General features: G+C 46.8%; 1 long non-coding RNA gene across 1 annotated transcript in view; it reads right to left on the bottom strand.

Moving 5' to 3' along the window:
- Positions 1-24,833, bottom strand: part of LOC139278396 (uncharacterized) — a 38,975-nt gene that overhangs the window by 13,675 nt on the left and 467 nt on the right. The gene's annotated exons all lie outside the window — the stretch shown is intronic.

Consider the following 24,833-nt stretch of genomic DNA (forward strand, 5'->3'; position numbering starts at 1 on the left):
TTAAGCTCAGCATTCGCACAAATGTAAGGGTCACATACCAACCCCGACTGTGGAAGTTCCACTTTTTCACTTCAGAATATTGTAACCCTTTCTTTTAATGATGAACTTATTTTAGTTTAGGCTTGTCAATTTTCCTCATCCACCTTTAGCCATATTATTCTCAGTCAGTGGAGTTGTCCAAGAAATCAAATAGGGAATTCAGAAGAAACTTCTTTATCCAGAGAGTCATGAAGATGTGGAACTCATTACCACTGGGAGTGATTGAAGCAAATAGTATAGATGCATTTAAGGGGAGGGTAGACAAGCATATGAGGGAGAAGGGAATAGAGGGTTATGCTGACAGATTTAGATGAGGAAAGACAGGAGGAGGCTCGAGTGGAGCATAAATGCCGGCATGGACTGGTTGAGCTGAATGGCCTGTTTCTGTGTCGTACATCCAATGAAATCCTATGTCTAGTTAACACCGCTCCTTGGCTGAATGACCTCGATTTCACAAAGTCCTGAAATTTGGTTCTTAGAAAGCTGAAGGGCAAATAAGAATTTTTTTTTTCCCTCTCTCACCAGTCGTGACTTATTATAGTTGGTTTGAATTTAGATTGAATGCTGACAGCTGACAGTTCTTTCATCCCTGAGTGGAACAATGATGAGGTGTAGGGATAGTAATTTCTAACTGCTTGGGTTAAACTTCCCAGTTATATCAAATCTGACAGCTTTGAACTTTGAAAGAAACATTTGTATTTATCTACACCAGCTTTTGATTTTTGGGTTTTACTTTTTTTCTTTGAATATGGATGGAAAAAATTTGGTGAAGTCAACTGTGAGGAAATCAGTATTCCTCCAGCCCCCCCCAAAATAAAGTGGAAAACTTACAGTTTCATTAGGAAGGAATAAATAACATACAATAAAAGTTTATAATTGTCTCCACAAGGCATTATCATAGAATCATAGAATGATATAGCACAGAAGGAAGCCATCGTGCCTGTGTGGTAGAGTTATCCAATTAGTCCCATCACCCTGCCCTTTCCCCATAGCCCAGCAAATGTTTCTCCTTCAAGTCTAATGCATGATTGGCCATATCTGCAGCAACTCCTCGACCATGCAACTTCCTGCAGTCGTCTTTACTTGGCCCAGGCAACTGAAGATGTTTATTTTTCAGTGCTGCCAGACAGAAAATGAAGAGACCAATAGAGAAAGTGCTATTTGTTTCACGGTCGAACTGCATTTGTGCAAGACATTGGGAGTGATGTTAACTTTGTGCGATAGTGTAGAACGGGAGATAGCGATGGAGGGAGTCATGGGAAAGCCTGGGTGCATCCCTGCACCTCTGAACAGTGATTGTCAGTGTTTGCAGTATTTCAGTGCTGTAGAACACTGACAGCACAAACATCAAAAGAAAGTTGGCCACAGACCCTTTAAGGAAACTGTCTGATAATGTGTCATGATTGACATCACCGGACCCGCTTCCTCTAATTGGGCCGGCAAATGCGCTGGGTGGGTTTAACAAGCCCTATCAACATAAATTCATTTTAGGCAGGATGGAGCCAGCATCACCCACCACAGACCTGCCGGGGTCAGGAAAATCCCAGCCTGAAATCGGGAGAGATGTAAAATAGGCTGTCGACTCAGCTGCAAAACAGATACACTGCTTTGAGTACTGTTGGGGAGGATGACTCATCAGGGGAGGGCAGCAGCAGCCAAGTTCATGGCACCGTAGGTGGCTCTGCTGCAAAGGAGGGCAGGAAAAAGATTGGGAGCGCGATAGTGATAGGGGATTCGATGGTGAGGGGAATAGATAGGCATTTCTGCAGCCGCAACCGAGACTCCAGGATGGTATGTTGCCTCCCTGGTGCAAGGGTCAAGGATGTCTCGGAGCGGGTGCAGGACATTCTGAAATGGGAGGGAAAACAGCCAGTTGTCGTGGTGCACATTGGTACCAACGACATAGGTAAAAAAAGGGATGAGGTCCTACGAAAAGAATTTAAGGAGCTAGGAGCTAAATTAAAAAGTAGGACCTCAAAAGTAGTAATCTCGGGATTGCTACCAGTGCCACGTGCTAGTCAGAGTAGGAATCGCAGGATAGTGCAGATGAATACATGGCTTGAGCAGTGGTGCAGCAGGGAGGGATTCAAATTCTTGGGGCATTGGAACCGGTTCTGGGGGAGGTGGGACCAGTACAAACCGGACGGTCTGCACCTGGGCAGGACCGGAACCAATGTCCTAGGGGGAGTGTTTGCTAGTGCCGTTGGGGAGGAGTTAAACTAATATTGCAGGGGGATGGGAACCTATGCAGGGAGACAGAGGGAGACAAAAATGAGGCAAAAGCAAAAGACAGAAAGGAGATGAGGAAAAGTGGAGGGCAGAGAAACCCAAGGCAAAGAACAAAAAGGGCCACTGTACAGCAAAATTCTAAAAGGACAAAGGGTGTTAAAAAAGCAAGCCTGAAGGCTGTGTGTCTTAATGCAAGGAGTATCCGCAATAAGGTGGATGAATTAACTGTGCAAATAGATGTTAACAAATATGATGTGATTGGGATTACGGAGACGTGGCTCCAGGATGATCAGGGCTGGGAACTCAACATCCAGGGGTATTCAACATTCAGGAAGGATAGAATAAAAGGAAAAGGAGGTGGGGTAGCATTGCTGGTTAAAGAGGAGATTAATGCAATAGTTAGGAAAGACATTAGCTTGGATGATGTGGAATCTATATGGGTAGAGCTGCAGAACACTAAAGGGCAAAAATCGTTAGTGGGAGTTGTGTACAGACCTCCAAACAGTAGTAGTGATGTTGGGGAGGGCATCAAACAGGAAATTAGGAGTGCATGCAATAAAAGTGCAGCAGTTATAATGGGTGACTTTAATATGCACATAGATTGGGCCAGCCAAACTGGAAGCAATACGATGGAGGAGGATTTCCTGGAGTGCATAAGGGATGGTTTTCTAGACCAATATGTCGAGGAACCAACTAGGGGGGAGGCCATCTTAGACTGGGTGTTGTGTAATGAGAGAGGATTAATTAGCAATCTCATTGTGCGAGGCCCCTTGGGGAAGAGTGACCATAATATGGTGGAATTCTGCATTAGGATGGAGAATGAAACAGTTAATTCAGAGACCATGGTCCAGACTTAAAGAAGGGTAACTTTGAAGGTATGAGGCACGAATTGGGTAGGATAGATTGGCGAATGATACTTAAGGGGTTGACTGTGGATGGGCAATGGCAGACATTTAGAGACCGCATGGATGAATTACAACAATTGTACATTCCTGTCTGGCGTAAAAATAAAAAAGGGAAGGTGGCTCAACCGTGGCTATCAAGGGAAATCAGGGATAGTATTAAAGCCAAGGAAATGGCATACAAATTGGCCAGAAATAGCAGCGAACCTGGGGACTGGGAGAAATTTAGAACTCAGCAGAGGAGGACAAAGGGTTTGATTAGGGCAGGGAAAATAGAGTACGAGAAGAAGCTTGCAGGGAACATTAAAGCGGATTGCAAAAGTTTCTATAGGTATGTAAAGAGAAAAAGGTTAGTAAAGACAAACGTAGGTCCCCTGCAGTCAGAATCAGGGGAAGTCATAACGGGGAACAAAGAAATGGCAAACCAATTGAACAAGTACTTTGGTTCAGTATTCACTAAGGAGGACACAAACAACCTTCCGGATATAAAAGTGGTCAGAGGGTCTAGTAAGGAGGAGGAACTGAGGGAAATCTGTATTAGTCGGGAAATTGTGTTGGGGAAATTGATGGGATTGAAGGCCGATAAATCCCCAGGGCCTGATGGACTGCATCCCAGAGTACTTAAGGAGGTGGCGTTGGAAATAGCGGATGCATTGACAGTCATTTTCCAACATTCCATTGACTCTGGATCAGTTCCTATCGAATGGAGGGTAGCCAATGTAACCCCACTTTTTAAAAAAGGAGGGAGAGAGAAAGCAGGGAATTATAGACCGGTCAGCCTGACCTCAGTAGTGGGTAAAATGATGGAATCAATTATTAAGGATGTCATAGCAGCGCATTTGGAAAATGGTGACATGATAGGTCCAAGTCAGCATGGATTTGTAAAAGGGAGATCATGCTTGACAAATCTTCTGGAATTTTTTGAGGATGTTTCCAATAAAGTGGACAAAGGAGTACCAGTTGATGTGGTATATTTGGACTTTCAGAAGGCTTTCGACAAGGTCCACACAGGAGATTAATGTGCAAAGTTAAAGCACATGGGATTGGGGGTAGTGTGCTGACGTGGATTGAGAACTGGTTGTCAGACAGGAAGCAAAGAGTAGGAGTAAATGGGTACTTTTCGGAATGGCAGGCAGTGACAAGTGGGGTACCGCAGGGTTCTGTGCTGGGGCCCCAGTTGTTTACATTGTACATTAATGATTTAGACGAGGGGATTAAATGTAGTATCTCCAAATTTGCGGATGACACTAAGTTGGGTGGCAGTGTGAGCTGCGAGGAGGATGCTATGAGGCTGCAGAGTGACTTGGATAGGTTAGGTGAGTGGGCAAATGCGTGGCAGATGAAGTATAATGTGGATAAATGTGATGTTATCCACTTTGGTGGTAAAAACAGAGAGACAGACTATTATCTGAATGGTGACAGATTAGGAAAAGGGAAGGTGCAACGAGACCTGGGTGTCATGGTACATCAGTCATTGAAGGTTGGCATGCAGGTACAGCAGGCGGTTAAGAAAGCAAATGGCATGTTGGCCTTCATAGCGAGGGGATTTGAGTACAGGGGCAGGGAGGTGTTGCTACAGTTGTACAGGGCCTTGGTGAGGCCACACCTGGAGTATTGTGTACAGTTTTGGTCTCCTAACTTGAGGAAGGACATTCTTGCTATTGAGGGAGTGCAGCGAAGATTCACCAGACTGATTCCCGGGATGATGGGACTGACCTATCAAGAAAGACTGGATCAACTGGGCTTGTATTCACTGGAGTTCAGAAGAGTGAGAGGGGACCTCATAGAAACGTTTAAAATTCTGACGGGTTTGGACAGGTTGGATGCAGGAAGAATGTTCCCAATGTTGGGGAAGTCCAGAACTAGAGGTCACAGTCTAAGGATAAGGGGTAAGCCATTTAGGACCGAGATAAGGAGAAACTTCTTCACCCAGAGAGTGGTGAACCTGTGGAATTCTCTACCACAGAAAGTAGTTGAGGCCAATTCACTAAATATATTCAAAAGGGAGTTAGATGAAGTCCTTACAACTCGGGGGATCAAGGGGTATGGCGTGAAAGCAGGAAGTGGGTACTGAAGTTGCATGTTCAGCCATGAACTCATTGAATGGCGGTGCAGGCTAGAAGGGCTGAATGGCCTGCTCCTGCACCTATTTTCTATGTTTCTATGTTTCTATGACTCACTATCACCTGTTTTACACTATCACAGCTGGTAAGTTCAGAATAACTCCATGAGACAGTGTTGTGAGCTCAAATCATTGTGACCTTGGTCTCTTTAATTTAAGTCCAAAGTGAGGAAGCAGCGTGGTGGACTGCCTTTTATACCTGCTTGCCCAGGGTGCACAGGTGACCCTTAGGTCTCCCACATCTGTGCCCCCTGGTGGCAAGTCTTTCACATTGGTGAGTTTGCATACATAACATCGCTCTCCCCCCAAAGTCTTGTGTACAAGTTATTTACAGGATGAGGCGATCTGGCGCTCTGCGTTTCCGGGTCGATCACCTGAGTTGAAGTCCTGGCATAGTTAAGTTGGGAAGATGATTGCTGCACGACAGTGCGGCTGGTCTGATCAGACCTTCGGGCATGGTGGCTTCATCCTCGTGGTTGACAGCGAGGTCAATTGCTGGTTGGGTGTGTGTTGGTGGATCATAGATGGTAAAGTCTTCTTCAAGTCGTTGTCAGTGAATCGCAGTTTTGTCTGATCCAAGTGCTTTCTGCACTTTTGCCCATTCAACGGTTTAACAACAAATACTCTATTCCCCTCCTTGGTTAAAACAGTGCCAGCAATCCATTTATGACCATGAGCGTAATTGAGAACAAACACAGGATCATTAACCTCAATGTCACGCGATACAGCCGTGCGATCGTGGTACATGTTATGCCGGTGTCGCCGGGTTTCTACGTGATCATTGAGATCCGATTGGACTAAAGAGAGAATGGTTTGAGTGCTCCCTTCATTAGCAATTCTGCAGGGGGATCTCCAATGAGCAAGTGAGGGCGCGCCTGGTAGCTGAGTAGGACCCGAGATAACTGGGTCTGCAAGGAGCTGTCTATTACCCGTTTCAAGCTCTGCTTGATGGTTTGGATTGCCCGTTGGATGCGGGCTTAAATATGCAGATCTGAAATGCTTAATGCCATTGTGGGACATAAACTCGTTGAATTCTGAGCTGGTGAACCACGATCCATTGTCACTAACAAGGACGTCGGGCAAACCATGGGTGGCAAACATGGCCCTGGGGCTTTCAATGGTGGCAGTGGACATACATGATGACATTATTATACATTCAATCCATTTAGAGTAAGTGTCCACTGCTACTAGAAACATCTTTCCTAGAAAAGGGCCGGCAAAATCTAAGTGGACCCTGGACCACGGTTTGGAGGGCCATGACCACAGACTCAGTGGGTCCTCCCTGGGTGCATTGCTCAACTGTGAACAAGTGTTGCATTGGTATACGCATGACTCCAATTTGGAATCAATGCCGGGCCACTAAATGTGCGACCTGGCGATAGCCTTCATCATGACTATGCCTGGGTGGGTATTGTGTAGGTCATGTATAAACGTTTCCCTGCCTTTTTTTGGCAAAACCACGTGATTCCCTCATAGAAGACAATCTGATTGGATGGACAATTCATCTTTACGTCGGTGGAATGGCTTAATTTCATCATTCCCCGGGAACCACCGACCAGCTCCCATTAAGGATGCAGCTTTTTACTAGTGATAGCACAGGGTCTTGGCTAGTCCAGGTCCTGATCTGGTGAGTCCTGACGGTTGAGTCCTCGCTCTCAAAAGCATCCATTATCAGAAGCAAGTCTGCGGGTTGCGGCATTTCCACCCCAGTGGTGGGCAATGGTAGCCGACTGAGGGCGTCATCGCAGTTCTCAGTGCCTGGTCTGTGGCGGATTACACAGTCATATGCCGACAATGTTAGTGCCCATCTTTGGATGCGGGACGAAGCATTGGTGTTGATACCTTTGCTTTCTGAGAGCAGTGAAGTAAGCGGTTTGTGATCGGTTTCGAGCTCGAACCGGAGACCAAATAGGTATTGGTGCATTTTCTTAACTCAGTATACACATGCTAATGCTTCTTTCTCAACCATACTGTAGGGTCTTGCAGCCTTGCATAAACTTCTGGACGCATATGCAACCGGTTGCAGTTTGCCTGACACATTTGCTTGCTGTAACACACGACCGACGCTGTATGACGTCGCATCACAAGTTAGTACTAAACGTTTACATGGGTCATACAATGCAAGTAACTTGTTAGAACACAGCAGGTTTCTGACCTTATTAAAGGCTGTCTCTTCAGATTTAACCCAAACCCAGTCATCACCCCTGCGTAGCAATAAATGCAATGATTCCAGCAAAGTGCTCAACCTCGGTAGAAAGTTATCAAAATAGTTGAGAAGTCCCAGGAATGAATGTAGCTCCATCAAATTCTGTGGTCTGGGTGCATTCTTGATGGCCTCCGTCTTGGAGTCCATCGGTCTGATGCCGCCTGCCGCAATCTTTCTCCCCAGAAATTCGACCTCTGGCGCCAGGAAAATACACTTGGAGCGTTTCAACCTGAGTCCCATTCTGTTCAGTCGCTTTAGAACCACTTCCATGTTGTGCAAGTGTTCAGTGGTGTTGCAACCAGTGATCAAGATGTCGTCTTGGAGCACCCCAGTGCATGGAACCAATTTCAGCTGATGCTTCATGTTCCTCTGGAAGATGGCCACAGCCGAGCGAATCCCAAACGGGCATCTGTGGTACACGAACAGTCCTTTGTGCGTGTTGATGTACGTAAATTTCTTGGTTCAGCCAGCTCCTGTGTCATGTAAGCAGAGGTTAGATCTAGCTTGGTGAATGACTTTCCCCCTGCTAGGGTTGCGAATAGGTCCTCCGCTTTAGGACGTGGATACTGGTCCTGTAACGAGACTCGGTTGATTGTTACCTTGTAGTCCCCGCAGATTCTGATCGTCCCGTCACTCTTTAGCACCGGCACTATTAGACTGGCCCACTCATTGAACTCGACTGGTGATATGATTCCCTCTCATTGAAGTCTGTCCAGCTCGATCTCTACTTTCTCTTGCATCATATATGGGTCAGCTCGGGCTTTGTGATGAACGGGCCGTGCCCCAGGAACAAGATGGATCTGCACCTTGGCGTCTGTAAATTTGCCGATGTCTGGCTCAAGTAACACTGAGAATTTGTTTAGCACCTGGGCGCATGAGGCGTCATCCACTGAAGACAGTGCTTTGATGTCGACCCAGTTCCATCGGATCTTTCCTAGCCAGCTTCTGCCGAACAGGGTTGGGTCATCGCCTGGTACAATCCATAGTGGTAAATCATGCACCATTCCGTCGTACGATATTTTCACTGCTGCACTGCTGATAACAGGTATGAGTTATTTGGTGTAAGTGTGCAGCGTTGTGTGGATTGGGCTCAGTTTTGGCCTCTGTGCCTTGTTGCCCCACAGTTTCTCAAAAGCCTTCTGGCTGATGATTGATTGTCTCGCCCCCATGTCCAATTTCATGGAGACTGGAGTGCCGTTAATGTTAAAAATTAAACTTATCAGAGGGCTTTTGGTGGTAAAGGTGTGTACCCCATACACTTGCTCGTCATCCTCAGGTTGAGTAGCCTCTCCTGCTCGTTCAACGTGATCCGCACTAGATCGGTCGTCCTCTGCTGACTCTGCCACGTGGTGAGTCAGAGGTCGTTTGCTGGAGGTGCCCCATTGTTTCACAGCCCTTGCACACATAGTGCTTGAATCAACATTGATGGGCTCTATGACTACCCCCACTGCGCCAACATGGTGTTAATGGATACGCATTCACACCCCACAGCGGCCTCTGAGTCACCGAAGGCCTGGCCTCTGCGGTCATGTAGGCCCTGCCATGTACAGTTTTGCCTGCTGAAGGCATTATTTTATTCACAGTACTTGCCGGTGAGCTTCGATGCTGTGAAGATATCTGTTTCGTGTTGTCGCCTGTGGATATGAAATCTGGGCTATCGTGATGGCCTTGCTCAGATCTAGGGATTCGGCAGACAGCAGTTTGTGAAGAATGACTTCGTGACCGATTCCAAGCACGAAAAGGTCCCGTAACATTTCCCCCAAAGATCCGGCAAATTCGCACTGCCCCGCAAGGCGTCTTAGGCGGGCAACAAAGCTCGCCACGTTCTGGCCCTCGGAGCGATGGAGCGTGTAAAAGCGACACCTGGCCATTAGGATGCTCTTCTTCGGCTTAAGGTGTTCCCGAACCAGCGTGCACAGCTCTGTGTAAGCCTTGCCCGTTGTTTTTGACCGGTGCCAGCAGATTTTTGCCGAGTCTATGGGCCCAAGTTTCCACGTGATTTGCGCCTGATTTTTAGGAGCAACTGGTGGAGAACGGACTATCTTAGAAATCGCAATTCTCCACATTTTTTTTTCTGCAGTTCTAGTCAGGTAGAACAGTTCTACTTTGGAACAGAAATTTTTCTTCAAAAGGGGGCGTGTCCGGCCACTGACGCCTGATTTGAAAGTTTCCACAGTGAAAACGTACTCCAAACTAACTTAGAATGGAGCAAGTGAAGATTTTTGTAGAACTGAAAAAACCTGTTCTACACATTAAAAAATCAGGCGCAGGTTACAAATTAGGCGTCCAGAACGAGGTGGGGGGGGGAAGGGAAGTCATTAAATTCGACAATAAATCCTTATTTATACTTCTACAAATATTATACAAATAAATCTAACCTGAATAAACATTTAATAAACCATGTTCCTACCTGTGTGGAGGCACGGAGGATGCTGCAGTCAGCCTGAGGCGCCCGTTCTTCCCGCGAGGGGCGGGGGGGAGGCGCCCGTTCTTCCCGCGGTGGGGGGGGGTGGTGGCGCCCATTCTTCCGCAGGGGGGGAGGGAGATGAGGCGCCCGTTCATTCCCGCGTGGGGGGGGGAGGAGGCGCCCGTTCATTCCCGCGTGGGGGGGGGGAGGAGGCGCCCGTTCTTCCCGCGGGGGGGGAGGAGGCGCCCGTTATTCCCGCGGAGGGGGGAGGGAGAGGAGGCGCCGTTCTTTCCCGCGGGAGGGGGAGGGAGAGGAGACGCCCGTTCTTTGCCGCGGGGGGGGGGAAGGAGAGGAGGCGCCCGTTCTTTCCCGCGGGGGGGGGGGGAGGAGGCGCCCGTTCTTCCTGCGGAGGGGGGAGGGAGAGGAGGCGCCCGTTCTTTCCCGCGGAGGGGGGAGGGAGAGGAGGCGCCCGTTCATTCCCGCGGGGGGGGGAGGAGGCGCCCGTTCTTCTCGCGGGGGGGGAGGAGGAGGCGCCCGTTCTTCCCACGGCATGGGGAGGAGGCGTCCATTCGTCCCGCGGGGGACGGGGGGGGAGAGGAGGCGCCTGTTCTTCCCGTGGGGGGGGGGAGGAGGCGCCCGTTCTTCCCTGGGGGGGGGGAAGGAGACAGTGAGAAGGCTGCAAGTGCTGATGTGCTGATGGCAATGTGCTTTTATAAAAAAAATGTTCAAAAATTAAACAGCTACAAAGAAACATAGAAATATAGAAACATAGAAAATAGGTGCAGGAGCAGGCCATTCAGCCCTTCTAGCCTGCACCGCCATTCAATGAGTTCATGGCTGAACATGAAACTTCAGTACCCCCTTCCTGCTTTCTCGCCATAACCCTTGATCCCCCGAGTAGTAAGGACTTCATCTAACTCCCTTTTGAATATATTTAGTGAATTGGCCTCAACTACTTTCTGTGGTAGAGAATTCCACAGGTTCACCACTCTCTGGGTGAAGAAGTTTCTCCTCACCTCGGTCCTAAATGGCTTACCCCTTATCCTCAGACTGTGACCCCTGGTTCTGGACTTCCCCAACATTGGGAACATTCTTCCTGCATCTAACCTGTCTAAACCCGTCAGAATTTTAAACGTTTCTATGAGGTCCCCTCTCATTCTTCTGAACTCCAGTGAATACAAGCCCAGTTGATCCAGTCTTTCTTGATAAGTCAGTCCCGCCATCCCGGGAATCAGTCTGGTGAATCTTCGCTGCACTCCCTCAATAGCAAGAATGTCCTTCCTCAAGTTAGGAGACCAAAACTGTACACAATACTCCAGGTGTGGCCTCACCAAGGCCCTGTACAACTGTAGCAACACCTCCCTGCCCCTGTATTCAAATCCCCTCGCTATGAAGGCCAACATGCCATTTGCTTTCTTAACCGCCTGCTGTACCTGCATGCTAACCTTCAATGACTGATGTACCATGACACCCAGGTCTCGTTGCACCTTCCCTTTTCCTAATCTGTCACCATTCAGATAATAGTCTGTCTCTCTGTTTTTACCACCAAAGTGGATAACCTCACATTTATCTACATTATACTTCATCTGCCATGCATTTGCCCACTCACCTAACCTATCCAAGTCACTCTGCAGCCTCATAGCATCCTCCTCGCAGCTCACACTGCCACCCAACTTAGTGTCATCCGCAAATTTGGAGATACTGCATTTAATCCCCTCGTCTAAATCATTAATGTACAATGTAAACAGCTGGGGCCCCAGCACAGAACCTTGCGGCACCCCACTAGTCACTGCCTGCCATTCTGAAAAGTACCCGTTTACTCCTACTCTTTGCTTCCTGTCTGACAACCAGTTCTCAATCCACGTCAGCACACTACCCCCAATCCCATGTGCTTTAACTTTGCACATTAATCTCTTTGTGGGACCTTGTCGAAAGCCTTCTGAAAGTCCAAATATACCACATCAACTGGTTCTCCTTTGTCCACTTTACTGGAAACATCCTCAAAAAATTCCAGAAGATTTGTCAAGCATGATTTCCCTTTCACAAATCCATGCTGACTTGGACCTATCATGTCACCATTTTCAGATGCACTGCTATGACATCCTTAATAATTGATTCCATCATTTTACCCACTACTGAGGTCAGGCTGACCGGTCTATAATTCCCTGTTTTCTCTCTCCCTCCTTTTTTAAAAAGTGGGGTTACATTGGCTACCCTCCACTCCATAGGAACTGATCCAGAGTCAATGGAATGTTGGAAAATGACTGTCAATGCATCCGCTATTTCCAAGGCCACCTCCTTAAGTACTCTGGGATGCAGTCCTTCAGGCCCTGGGGATTTATCGGCCTTCAATCCCATCAATTTCCCCAACACAATTTCCCGACTAATAAAGATTTCCCTCAGTTCCCCCTCCTTACTATACCCTCTGACCCCTTTTATATTCGGAAGGTTGTTTGTATCCTCCTTAGTGAATACCGAACCAAAGTACTTGTTCAATTGGTCTGCCATTTCTTTGTTCCCCGTTATGTAGTTATGAACTACAAAAATGGCCGAGTGCCAATGTTTTTTTCACACTGCGCGTGCGCGAACACTCCAACACGCACGCGCAGCGTTGCCGGCAGGAAAAAACCTAACTGAAATAGTACCCGCCCCCTCCCACTTACAAAATCGGCGCGAGTGTAGGCTCCGCCCCCCTGGGCACCGCGCCAGTCAGACAAGGAGCTGCAGGGCTCTCCAGAATCGCGATTTATTTTTTTTAGGCGTCGTTTTTGGCGCGAAAAACGGGTGCCCAGCTCGGAGGGGCGCCCGTTTTTTATCCTGTGGAAACTTGGGCCCTATATATCGAAGACCCACATACGGTGAGGAGAATCGCCCTGCGCTTGACCGCCGTATCAGTCTTGTCCAGTTCGTTGGCCACGAAGTACTGGTCGAGACAAAGTCTTCCCAATCATCATCCTCAACAAATCTTTCAAGAATACCAATGGCAGCCATTACTGTGTGAATGTTCGTGATCTGTAACTCGTTGGCAGTTATTAAGTTCAGAATAACGCCACAAGACTGTGTTGTGAGCTCAAATCATTGTGACCTTGGACTCTTTAATGTAACTCCAAAGTGAGGAAGCAGTGTGGTGGATTGCCTTTTATACCTGCTTGCCCAGGGTGCACACTTAGGTCTCCCACAGGTGTGCCCCCTGGTGGCAAGTCTTACATATTGGTGAGGTTTGCATACATAACAGCAACAAGTCAACATCTATTCCATGAACCTTTCTAGCCTTTCTTGGGTCTGGCCCTAATCTTGGAATTTGTCATTCAGCGGTAACTATCTGGGTTTCACCCGACAATTAGAATGTTAATCTATAGCTCTTCAGCTTCTTTCGAGGATTCTACGTCGTATGTCTTTTCCACTCCACGAACCACAAACTCTTGCTGAGCCTGAGGAAGGCCAAGTGTGTACATTAAAAATCACTATTAAAACCTGGCCAGAGACTGAAGTGTATTTGAATCAGCCCAGGCTTGTATCCCTCACGTCCTGTCAAATCACAGTTTGGTGTCTGTTTAATAAATCCTTCAGAAATGACAACTCACATTGTTCTGTCGCATCTATGCTCTGTCTGACTTGAGAGTGCTTGATCCTAACATGGGGTGACAATAGTGGTAAGATGTTTTTCATTCATCAGCACCGGCACCCTGCACCTGATGAATATGAATCATAGAATCACACAGCATAAGAGGCCATTCAGCCCATCGTGCCTGTGCCGGCTCTTTGAAAGAGCTATCCAATTAGTCCCACTCCCCTGCCTTTTCCCCACAGCCCAACAGGATATACAGTTTACATTCCTATTTGGTGAATGTTTATGTTCAGCGACAATGTCATTGTAGGGCAATGGAAAATGTGTACACTTCTTATGTACACACTCTGCATCAAGGAATATAACATGATATAACATGAGTTGGATACATCATAAAGCCTCCGATGCTCTGCCTTAGCAATGTGGAAAGATTAGGGCTGATTTTAACTCGATCCACAATGCAGAAATGGGATACCACCAGCGCTAAAAATGGAGCATGTCACTTACCGCCTGGTTCCCTCTCTGATCTCGTCTGCTGCCATTTTGCCCAGGGCCTTCACACGAGTGGCCCAGGCAGGAGTCTCATTAACTTATGCAAATCGGGGTCCTGTGACTTACATACGGCCCAATTGTGATTTCACGCACGTTTCTCCAATTTGTGACGAGCAGCACTTAAAGGGCCCACTGGAGGTCAATCACAAAACGCCCCAGGAAACATTTAATTTTTGGGGCGAGGGAGCAGGAGTGGAATGTCTTGGGATTACCAAAAACAACTGGGCTGCTGCTGGCCTGTCTGAGGACCCCCAAGGATTGCCTCCAGCCACTCACCCCCTTCCCAAGCTCCAACTATTGCCCAACGCAGTGAGGCCACCCTATCAGAAGCGGCGAGCTACAGCAGGGCCTGTCCTCTGCCAAGAGTTACAATCGGCCCTCTCATAGTGGAAGCTTTCTTACCCTCACTATTTCCAGCAAAGTTGTAAATACATTTTAAAATAATCGGCTGATAGTTTCAGAGGAGATCTTCCCATTGCATTTATGTTGTTGCTGCTAACTCATAGTAGCCAGAGGAAACCACCCCCTAACGTGCGTAAAAAAGAAATATTTATTGTTTTACTCTCCTTTACAATAAGATAAATTATCCATTAAACTGCATGGCACAAAGAATTTATTTATCACTATTTGTTTGTAAACTTTGTGCTCATCCAGGTGAGGGCTGTTGATCATTAAAATGAAAGAAAAATTGCGGATGCTGGAAATCTGAAATAAAAACAGAAAAGTTCACGGACCTCAAACTGTTACGTATGGAGAAAGAGTCAGACTGAACACTGTGAGCTCAAAGTAACATGTGACCTTAGTTTTTTATTGCAGGTCTCCAGAGTGCTTCTCCAACCTGTGAAGCCTTCTGAAATACCTGCGCTCCCAATGGATTATGGGATCCCTTGGGACTCCAGGGGATGAACACTCTGTGGCTGTACAGAGTAAATACAAGTTTACATATATAACAACAATACCCCCGCAAAGTCAATAGTGTAACTATTTACAATGTGAGTCGATCTGGGGCCCTTCTTGCCCTGGTTGATCATCTCGGTGTGAAAGCTGGTATTGTTGATCATTTGTTGGGCCCTCGCTGGGCTGCTGTGCAGCTGGCCTTGCTGGGCTGCCTGGTGTGTTGGGCCCTGCTGGGCTGCTGTGGATGATGAGTTCTGCTTCATGGTCAACCATGGAGCCGGTTGCCACTGGTGTGTGTGTTGAGGGATCAGAAAAGGTAGGGTCCAACGTGGGTTTCTCAGGATAGTCCGTGAATCTGAGTTTGATTTGGTCCAAGTGTTTCCGGTGAATGAGTCCATTTGAAAGTTTGACCCGAAACACCCTGCTCCCCTCCTTGGCCATGACACTTGGGACCTTGTCTATAATTCAATACAAATACAGGATCATTGATTTCAATCTCAAGTGACACATTTGCGCTATCATGGTATGCACTTTGTTGAAGCTGCCTGCTCTCTACCTGTTCATGTAGATCAGGGTGAACTAACGAGAGCCTTGTCTTAAGTGCTCTTTTCATGAGCAGTTCAGCAGGTGGGATCCCAGTGAGCGAGTGGGGTCTCATGCGGTAGCTAAGCAGGATATGGATAGGCGAGTCTGCAGTGAGCCTTCAGAACCAGAACCAATGTCCTGGGGGGGTGTTTGCTAGTGCTGTTGGGGAGGAGTTAATCTAACATGGCAGGGGGATGGGAACCTATGCAGGGAGACAGATGGAAATCAAATGGAGGCAGAAGCTAAAGATAGAAAGGAGAATAGTAAAAGTGGAGGGCAGAGAAACCCAAGGCAAAAAACAAAAAGGGCCACATTACAGCAAAATTCTAAAGGGGCAAAGTGTGTTAAAAAGACAAGCCTGAAGGCTCTGTGCCTCAATGCGAGGAGTATTCGGAATAAGGTGGACAAATTAACTGCGCAGACAGCAGTTAAAGGATATGATGTAATTGGCATTGCGGAGACACGGCTCCAGGGTGACCAAGGCTGGGAACTCAACATCCAGGAGTATTCAACAATTAGGAAGGATAGACAGAGAGAAAAAGGAGGCTGGGTGGCGTAGCTGGTTAAAGAGAAAATTAATGCAATAGCAAGGAGGGACATTAGCCGAGATGATGTGGAATCAGTATGGGTGGAGCTGCGGAATACCAAAGGGCAGAAACGCTAGTGGGAGTTGTGTACAGACCACCAAACAGTAGTAGTGAGTTTGGGGACATCATCAGACAAGAAATAAGGGACATGTGTAATAAAGGTACAGCAGTTATCATGAGCGACTTTAATCTACATATTGATTGGGCTAACCAAACTGGTAGTAATATGGTGGAGGAGGATTTCCTGGAGTGTATTAGGGATGGTTTTCGAGACCAATATTTTGAGGAACCAACTTGAGAGCTGGCCATCCCAGACTGGATGAAGTGTAATGAGAAGGGACTAATTAGCAATCTTGTTGTACGAGGCCCCTTGGGGAAGAGTGACCATAATATGGTAGAATTCTTTATTAAGATGGAGAGTGACACAGTTAATTCGGAAACTAGGGTCCTGAACTTAAGGAAAGGTAACTTCGACGGTATGAGGTATGAATTGGCTAAAATAGACTGGCAAAGGATACTTAAAGGGTTGATGGTGGATAAGTAATGGCAAACATTTAAAGATCACATGGATGAACATCAGCAATTGTACATCCCTGTCTGGAGTAAAAATGGTTAACAAGGGAACTTAAGGATCGTGCTAAAACCAAGGAAGAGGCATATAAATTGGCTAGAAAAAGTAACAAACCTGAGGACTTGGAGAAATTTAGAATTCAACAGAGAAGGATTAAGGGTTTAATTTAGAGGGGGAAAATAGATTACGAGAGGAAGCTTGCAGTGAACATAAAAACTGACTGCAAAAGCTTCGATAAATTTGAGAAGAGAAAAAGATTAGTGAAGAAAAACATAGGTCCCTTGCAGTCGGATTCAGATGAATTTATAATGGAGAACAAAGTAATGGCAGACCAATTGAACAAATACTTCGGTTCTGTCTTCACGAAGGAAGACACGCATAACCTTACGGATGTACTAGGGGACAGTGGGTCTAGTGAGAAGGAGGAACTGAAGGATATTCTTATTAAGCGGGAAATTGTGTTAGGGAAATTGATGGGATTGATGGGATTGATGGTCGATAAATCCCTGGGGCCTGATAGTCTGCATCCCAGAGTACTTAAGGAAGTGGCCCTAGAAATAGTGGATGCATTGGTGATCATTTTCCTGACTCTAGATCAGTTCCTATGGACTGGAGGGTAGCTAATGTAACACCACTTTTTATAAAAGGAGGGAGAGAGAATACGGGTAATTATAGACCGGTTAGTCTGACATCAGTAGTGGGGAAAATGTTGAAATCAATCATTAAAGATGAAGTGCATTTGGAAAGCAGTGACAGGATCGGTCCAAGTTAGCATGGATTTATGAAAGGGAAATCATGCTTGACAAATCTTCTGGAATTTATTGAGGTTGTAACTAGTAGAGCGGACAAGGGAGAACCAATGGATGTGGTCTATTTGGACTTTCAAAAGGCTTTTTCAAGCTCCCGCACAAGAGATTGGTGTGCAAAGTCAAAGCGCATGGTATTGGAGGTAATGTACTGACGTGGATAGTGAACTGGTTGGCAGGCAGGAAGCAGAGAGTCGGGATAAACGGGTCCTTTTCAGAATGGCAGGCAGTGACTGGTGAAGTGTCGCAGGGCTCAGTGCTGGGACCCCAGCTCTTTACAATATACATTAACGATTTGCATGAAGGAATTGAGTGTAATATCTCCAAGTTTGCAGATGACACTAAACTGGGTGGCGGTGTGAGCTGTGAGGACGCTAAGAGGCTGCAGGTTGACTTGGACAGGTTAGGTGAGTGGGCAAATGTATGGCAGATGCAGTATAAAGTGGATAAATGTGAAGTTATCCATTTTGGGGGCAAAAGCACGAAGGCAGAATATTATCTTAACTGCGGCAGATTAGGAAAAGGGGAGGTGCAGCGAGATCTGGGTGACACGGTTCATCAGTCATTGAAGGTTGGCATGCAGGTACAACAGGTGGTGAAGAAGGCAAATGGTATGCCGGCCTTCATAGCGAGGGGATTTGAGTATAGGAGCAGGGAGGTCTTACTGCAGTTGTACAGGGCCTTAGTGAGGCCTCACCTGGAATATTGTGTTCAGTTTTGGTCTCCTAATCTGAGGAAGGACGTTCTTGCTATTGAGGGAGTGCAGCGAAGATTCACCAGACTGATTCCCGGGATGGCAGGACTGACATATGAGGAGAGACTGGATCAACTGGGCCTTCATTCACTGGAGTTTAGAAAGATGAGAGGGGATCTCATAGAAATGTATAAGATTCTGACGGGATTGGACAGGTTAGATGCGGGAAGAATGTTCCCGATGTTGGGGAAGTCCAGAACCAGGGACATAGACTTAGGATAAGGGGTAGACCATTTAGGACTGAGATGAGGAGAAACTTCTTCACTCAGAGAGTTGCTAACCTGTCGAATTCCCTGCCACAGAGATTTGTTGAAGCCAGTTCATTGGATATATTCAAGAGGGAGTTAGATATGGCCCTTACGGCAAAGGCGATCAAGGAGTATGGAGAGAAAGCAGGAAAAGGGAACTGAGGGAATGATCAGCCATGATCTTATTGAATGGTGGTGCAGACTCGAAGGGCCGAATGGCCTACTCCTGCACCTATTTTTTATGTTTCTATGTTTTTATGTTTCAGTTACCCTCTTCAAGCCTTGCTTGATGGTTTGCACTGCTCTCTCTGCCTGACCATTGGACGCTGGTTTAAACGAGGCAGATGTGACATGTTTCATCGTGTTATGGGTCATGAATTCTTTGAACTCAGCACCAGTAAAACATGGCCCGTTGTCGCTCACCAGGGCATCGGGTATGCCGTGTGTGGCAAACATGGCCCACAAGCTTTCAGTAGTGGCAGCGGACGTGCTAGCCGACATTATCTCACATTCAATCCACTTGGAATACGCGTTTACAACCACAAGGAACATCTTACCCAAGAACGGGCCTGCATAGTCGACGCGTACCCGAGACCACAGTTTGCAAGGTTAAGACCATAAACTTATCGGCGCCTCCCTGGGTACATTGCTTAACTCGAGCATGTATTGCATCTGTGAACGCAGGACTCTAAGTCCGCATCGATACCGGGTCACCATACGTGGGATCTGGCTATCGCTTTCATCATTACGATGTCTGGGTCGGACCAGCTCCCATGAAGCACACAGCTTTTGACTCGAGATAATAAGGGGTCCTGGCTTGTCCAGGTTTTAATCTGCCAGGCAGTGACGGGTAATTGCTCACTCTCAAATGCTTCCATAACCATGGCTAGATCTGCGGGCTGCGCCATTTCCACCCCCGTGGTGGGCAATGGCAGCCTGCTGAGAGCATCAGCGCAGTTTTCTGTGGTGGATGCATAGATGTATACGGACAATGTGAGCGCCCATCTCTGGATGTGGGCTGATGTGTTGGTATTCATCCCTTTACTCTCGGAAAACAGGGATATAAGTGGCTTATGGTCAGTTTCCAATTCGAATTTTAGCCCAAACTGGTATTGATGCATTTTCTTTACCCCATAGACACACGCTAACGCTTCTTTCTCAATCATGCTGTAGGCTCTCTCAGCATTAGACAGACTCCTGGATGCATAAGCAACCATTGGAGTTTCCCGAAATCATTAGCTTGTTGCAATACACACTCGACACCATATGACGACGCATCATATGCTAGTACCAAACGCTTACATGGATCATACAACACAAGCAATTTGTTTGAGCATAACAATTTTCTCTCTTTTACAAAGGCATTTTCTTGGCTTTTGCTCCAAACTCATTCATTCCCTTTACATAGTAAGACATGCAGTGGTTCTAACAGTGTGCTGAGACCCAGTTAGAAGTTAGCAAAGTAGTTCAGGAGTCCCAGAAACGACCACAGCTCCATCATGTTCTGTGGCCGCGATTCCTTCTCAATTGCCTCCGTCTTCACATTGGTGGGCTTGATGCCGTCCACCATAATCCTCCTTCCCAAGAACTCCACTTCAGGCGCCAGGAAAACGCACTTCGAGCGTTTTAACTTGAGTCCCACACAGTTGAGTCAATTAAAAACCTCCTCCACGTTCTGCAGATGCTTGACTGTGTTCCGACTTGTGGCCAAGATGTCATCCTGGAAGGTCACTGTGTGGGGGACCGACTTCAGTAAACTTTCCATGTTTCTCTGGAATATTGCCGCCACTGATCCAAACGGACATCTGTTATGAACAAAACGACCTTTGTGCATGTTGATGCAGGTGAGTGCCTTCGATGATTCCTCCAGTTCCTGCATCATGTAGGCTGAAGTCAGATCCAGCTTCGTGAACGTCTTTCCTCCCGACAGCGTTGCAAAGAGGTTGTCAGCCTTTGGTAGTGGGTATTGGTCCTGCAGGGAGAAACGATTGATAGTTACATTGTAATCGCCACAGATTCTGACGGTGACGTCTCCCTTGAAACATAGAAACATAGAAACATAGAAAATAGGTGCAGGAGTAGGCCATTCAGCCCTTCGAACAATGAGTTCATGGCTGAACATGTAACTTCAGTACCCCATTCCTGCTTTCTCGCCATACCCCTTGATCCCCCGAGTAGTAAGGACTACTTCTAACTCCTTTTTGAATATATTTAGTGAATGGGCCTCAACAACTTTCTGTGGTAGAGAATTCCACAGGTTCACCACTCTCTGGGTGAAGAAGTTTCTCCTCATCTCGGTCCTAAATGGCATACCCCTTATCCTTAGGCTTTGACCCCTGGTTCTGGACTTCCCCAACATTGGGAATATTCTTCCTGCATCTAACCTGTCTAAACCCAACAGAATTTTAAACATTTCTATGAGATCCCCTCTCATTCTTCTGAACTCCAGTGAATACAAGCCCAGTTGATCCAGTCTTTCTTGATATGTCAGTCCCGCCATCCTGGGAATCAGTCTGGTGAACCTTCGCTGCACTCCCTCAATAGCAAGAATGTCCTTCCTCAAGTTAGGAGACCAAACCTGTACACAATACTCCAGGTGTGGCCTCACGAAGGCGCTGTACAACTGTCGTAACACCTCTCTGCCCCTGTACTCAAATTCCCTCGCTATGAAGGCCAACATGCCATTTGCTTTCTTAACCACCTGCTGTACCTGCATGCCAACCTTCAATGACTGATGTACCATGACACCCAGGTCTCGTTGCACCTCCCCTTTTCCTAATCTGTCACCATTCAGATAATAGTCTGTCTCTGTTTTTACCACCAAAATGGATAACCTCACATTTATCCACATTATACTTCATCTGCCATGCATTTGCCCACTCACCTAACCTATCCAAGTCACTCTGCAGCCTCATAGCATCCTCCTCGTAGCTCACACTGCCACCCAACTTAGTGTCATCCGCAAATTTGGAGATACTACATTTAATCCCCTCGTCTAAATCATTAATGTACAGTGTAAACAGCTGGGGCCCCAGCACAGAACCTTGCGGTACCCCACTAGTCACTGCCTGCCATTCTGAAAAGTAGCCATTTACTCCTACTCTTTGCTTCCTGTCTGACAACGAGTTCTCAATCCACGTCAGCACACTACCCCCAATCCCATGTGCTTTAACTTTGCACATTAATCTCATGTGTGGGACCTTGTCGAAAGCCTTCTGAAAGTCCAAATATACCACATCAACTGGTTCTCCCTTGTCCACTCTACTGGAAACATCCTCAAAAAATTCCAGAAGATTTGTCAAGCATGATTTCCCTTTCACAAATCCATGCTGACTTGGACCTATCATGTCACCTCTTTCCAAATGCGCTGCTATGACATCCTTAATAATTGATTCCATCATTTTACTCACTACCGATGTCAGGCTGACCGGTCTATAATTCCCTGTTTTCTCTCTCCCTCCTTTTTTAAAAAGTGGGGTTACATTGGCTACCCTCCACTCGATAGGAACTGATCCAGAGTCAATGGAATGTTGGAAAATGACTGTCAATGCATCTGTTATTTCCAAGGCCACCTCCTTAAGTACTCTGGGATGCAGTCTATCAGGCCCTGGGGATTTATCGGCCTTCAATCCCATCAATTTCCCCAGCACAATTTCCCGACTAATAAGGATTTCCCTCAGTTCCTCCTTCTAACTAGACCCTCTGACCCCTTTTATATCCGGAAGGTTGTTTGTGTCCTTCTTCGTGAATATCGAACCAAAGTACTTGTTCAATTGGTCTGCCATTTTTTTGTTCCCCGTTATAACTTCCCCTGATTCTGACTGCAGGGGACCTACGTTTGTCTTCACTAACCTTTTTCTCTTTACATATCTATAGAAGCTTTTGCAGTCCGTCTTAATGTTCCCTGCAAGCTTCCTCTCGTACTCTATTTTCCCTGCCCTAATCAAACCTTTTTTCCTCCTCTGCTGAGTTCTAAATTTCTCCCAGTCCCCAGGTTCGCTGCTATTTCTGGGACGATAGGACTGGCCCACTTGTTGAACTCGATCGTTGATCTGATGCTCTCACTTTGCAGCCGGTCTAGTTCAATCTCTACCCTTTCTCTCATCATGTAGGGTACTGCTCTCGCTTTGTGATGGATCGGTCACGCCACCTGAATGAGGTGGATCTGCACTTTTGCTCCTTGGAATTTCCCGATGCTTGGTTCGAACAGCGAAGGAAATTTGTTTAAGACCTGCGCACACGAAGTTTCGTCAGTGACTGATAGCGCTCGGACATTGTCCCAGTTCCAGCGTATCTTTCCAACCAGCTCTTGCCGAGCAGTGTGGGACCTTCGCCTGGTTCCACCCAGAGTGGTAGCTTGTGCACCACTCCATCATAGGAGACCTTTACGGTAGCACTTCCGATTACAGGAATCAGTTCTTTTGTGTAAGTTATTAGTTTCATGCGAATTGGACTTGAGGCCTTGTTGCACCACAATCTTTCGAAAGTCTTTTTGCCCATGATGGACTGGCTCACGCCCGTGTCCAGCTCCATTGACACCGGGAGTCCATTTAGTTCAACATTCAGCATTATTGGGGGACAATTTGTGGTGAATGTGTGCACCCCATCTACCTCTGCCTCCTCGGTCTGAGGCTCAGGTTCATCGTGATCCTCCGTGGATCTGTCCTCCTCTGCAACATGGTGGTTTGCAGGTTTAACAGGATTTGCAGCTTGTCTGCACACTCATTGGAGGTGTCCCATTGTTCCACAGCCCTTGCAAACGTACCCCCCGCAGCGCCAACAAGGTGTTAATGGCCTTGCATTCATCATCCTTGATGGTGAACTCTGAGACATCTGCGGACATGCAGCTGCAGGTATGTGTGACCTGCCCTGTGCATTATGATTCGAAGACGACATCACTTTGTTCACAGTACTTGTAGCAGCACTCGTGTGCTGAGAGATTTGTTTCGTATTGTCACTGGTGGCAATGAACGCCTGGGCTATCGCTATGGCCTTACTCAAAGTTGGGGTCTCTACAGTCAAAAATTTGCAAAGTATGGTTTCATGGCCAATGCCAAGTACGAAAAAGTCTCTGAGCATGTGCTCCAAATGTCCTCCAAATTCGCAATGTCCTGCAAGGCGTCGTTGTTCGGCGACTTAACTCGCCACTTCCTGGCCTTCAGACCTTTTCTCGGTGTAGAACCGGTACCTCACCATCAGAATGCTTTCCTTTGGGTTGAAATACTCTCGGACCAGTGTGCACAAATCGTCGTACGACTTCTCCGTGGGTTTCGTTGCAGTGAGCAGATTCTTCATGAGACCATACGTTGGTGAGGAGGATCGCCCTTCGTTTGGCAGCGTTCTATTCCCCATCTAGCTCGTTGGCCACACAAGTTTCCCAATCATCTCCCTCAGAGAATTTCTCCAGGATGCCCACTGTTCTCTGCATCTTTGGGTTCACTATCTGTAACTCGTCGACACGTGTTATGTATGGAGAAAGAGTCAGTCTGAACACTGTGAGCTCAAAGTAAAGTGTGACCTTAGTCTTTTATTGCCAGTTTCCAGAGTGCCTCTCCAACCTGTGAATCCTCCATAAATACCTGTGCTCACAAGGGATTATGGGATCCCTTGGGACTCCAGGGGATGAGCCCTCTGGTGGCTGTACAAAGAAAATACAAGTTTACAAATATAACACAAACGTTTGCTTTGTTTCTCTCCCCTCTGATGCTGCCTGATTCGCTGAGTATTTCAAGTATTTTCTGTTTTTTTTAACGAGTGATGTTAATGGATGGAAGACCCTCCATTTCAAGCACCCAGTCTCAGCAACAATCACTTCCAGGGCTGACACATCACCGAGAGATGAAAGGTGAAGTTCCCTCTGCTCTGCCTGAACAATGCGCCTCAGCCTTAACCTGAGAAGAGCGCTCTCTCCTAAGTCTTTCTTTTCAATTCCCACATGAACAATCCTGAGTAAGATTTCCAATTCGAGATAAATGAGAGAGTTTTGATTCCTACTGGCTGCCCTCTGGGAACTGAACTAAATGCCACCCAAGACACAACCGAGTTGTGTTTTGTGACATTGGTAACAAATGTTTTTATGTGTTCGTGTGAAATTCTCTGTTCTCCACTTTAATTAATAGTGTCAGCTCACGGCGTAATGCCTTTGTGAGAACTTTAATATGAGTAATGATTACTAATGTCAGCAACTTCAACTCAGTTATGATCTGACCTAATGTTTTATAAAAGTAAGACTGAAGAGTCATTGACCGTTTTTTACACGGAATCAGAACAAATGTATCAACCAAAGTTTAACTCATGTTGCTTATTTAAATGTTATTACTTCCATTGCATAGGCGCGCTGTTTGCAAAATGTATCAAATA

This window comes from Pristiophorus japonicus, chromosome 1 (assembly GCF_044704955.1).
Source record: "Pristiophorus japonicus isolate sPriJap1 chromosome 1, sPriJap1.hap1, whole genome shotgun sequence".
NCBI lineage: Eukaryota > Metazoa > Chordata > Chondrichthyes > Pristiophoridae > Pristiophorus > Pristiophorus japonicus.